Source organism: Arachis duranensis, chromosome 2, assembly GCF_000817695.3.
Source record: "Arachis duranensis cultivar V14167 chromosome 2, aradu.V14167.gnm2.J7QH, whole genome shotgun sequence".
Classification (NCBI taxonomy): domain Eukaryota; kingdom Viridiplantae; phylum Streptophyta; class Magnoliopsida; order Fabales; family Fabaceae; genus Arachis; species Arachis duranensis.
In genome coordinates, this window is record NC_029773.3 from 64,228,581 (window position 1) to 64,230,926 (window position 2,346).

The window sequence follows — 2,346 nt, forward strand, 5'->3', positions numbered from 1 at the left end:
GCTGCAGAGCTCATCACCCCCAACAATGGAGTTTAGAGACTCATGCCGTCAAAAAGTATGTAATTCAGATTTGAAAATGTCATGAGGTACAAAATAATTCTCTAAAAGTTGTTTAAATAGTAAACTAGTAACCTAGGTTTACAGAATATGAGTAAACTAAGATAATTGGTGCAGAAATCCACTTCTGGGGCCCACTTGGTGTGTGCTGGGGCTGAGACTAAAGCTATCCACGAGTAGAGGCTTTTCTTGGAGTTAAACTCCAAGTTATGACATGTTTTGGGCGTTCAACTCCGGATCATGACGTGTTTCTGGCGTTTAACTCCAGACAGCAGCATGTACTTGGCGTTCAACGCCAAGTTACGTCGTCTATCTTCGTGCAAATTATGGACTATTATATATTGCTGGAAAGTCCTGGATGTCTACTTTCCAACGCCGTTGAGAGCGCGCCAATTGGAATCCTATAGCTCCAGAAAATCCATTTCGAGTGCAGGGAGGTCAGTATCCAACAGCATCAGCAGTCCTTTTTCAGCCTAAGTCAGATTTTTGCTCAGCTTCCTCAATTTCAGCCAGAAAATACCTGAAATCACAGAAAAACACAAAAACTCATAGTAAAGTCCAGAAATTTGATTTTTGCCTAAAAACTAATAAAATTTAACTAAAAACTAATTAAAACATACTAAAAGCTACATGAAATTATCCCCAAAAAGCGTATAAAATATCCGCTCATCAGCAGGTGAATGCTGTTTTCTCCTGATCCTGGGGATCTACTGCAATTTGATTATAACCTGAATATCCATCCAGGAAGTAGTAGTATTCATGACCTGCTAGTCTTTCTAGCATCTGGTCTATGAATGGTAAAGGAAAGTGATCCTTTCTGGTGGCTGTATTGAGCCTTCTGTAATCAATACACATACGCCACCCTGTAACTGTTCTTGTAGGAACCAGTTCATTTTTTTCATTGTGAACCACTGTCATGCCTCCCTTTTTAGGGACGACTTGGACAGGGCTTACCCAGGGGCTGTCAGAAATAGGATAAATAATCCCAGCCTCTAGTAATTTAGTGACCTCCTTTTGCACCACTTCCTTCATGGCTGGGTTCAGCCGCCTTTGTGGTTGGACCACAGGCTTGGCGTCACCCTCCAATAGGAACTTGTGTATGCATCTTCCTGAGGGATTTTTAGAGGTTCTACTATTCTCTCTGATTCCTCCAGGTCAGGCTGAACATCTTTAAATATGTCCTCTAGCTCTGATTCGAGACTCTCAGCCATATTGACCTCTCTTACCAGAGAGTCAATAATATCAACACGCATGCAGTCATTTGGGGTGTCTGGATGTTGCATGGCTTTGACAACATTCAACATGAACTCTTCCTCATTGACTCTCAAGGTTACTTCCCCTTTTTGGACATCAATGAGGGTTCGGCCAGTTGCTAGGAAAGGTCTTCCTAGAATGAGAGTTGCACTCTTGTGCTCCTCCATTTCCAGCACCACAGAGTCAGTAGGAAAGGCGAATGGCCCAACCTTGACAATCATGTCTTCAATCACGCCTGATGGGTATTTAATGGAGCCATCAGCAAGTTGAAGACATATCCTGGTTGGTTTGATTTCTTCAGTTAAACCACGCTTTCTGATAGTAGATGCAGGTATTAGGTTGATACTTGCCCCAAGATCACATAAAGCTTGCTTGGTACAAATACCCTCTAACGTGCATGGTATCATAAAGCTCCCAGGATCTTTAAGCTTCTCAGGTAAGCTTTTTAGAATGACTGCACTGCATTCTTCAGTGAGGTAAACTTTTTCAGTTTCCCTCCAATCCTTCTTATGACTTAAGATCTCTTTCATGAACTTAGCATAAGAGGGTATCTGCTCAAGTGCTTCTGCAAATGGAATCTTTATTTCAAGAGTCATGAGATAGTCTGCAAAGCGGGCAAATTGCTTATCCTGTTCCGCTTGGCGGAGTTTTTGAGGATAAGGCATTTTGGCTTTGTATTCCTCAACCTTAGTTGCTGCAGGTTTATTACCTACAGAAGAGGGTTGGGAAGCCTTTTTAGAAGGGTTATTATCAGCACTTGTATGTGACTGATTCCCCACTGGTGTTTGAGTGCCAGGGGTGGAAGCTGGAGTGGTGTTAGACGCCACCTCCTTATTTGTTACTGGCGTTTGAACGCCAGAACCATGCTCCCTTTGGGCATTCAACGCCGGATTCATGCTTGTTTCTGGCGTTGAACGCCAGGAATGAGCATGGTCTGGGCGTTCAGCGCCAGCATTATTCCTCTCTGGGCTCTGACTGTCCTCAGAGGGATTTTGAGTAGCCATTTGTTCATTTCTTGGTTTCCTGCTGCTTTGA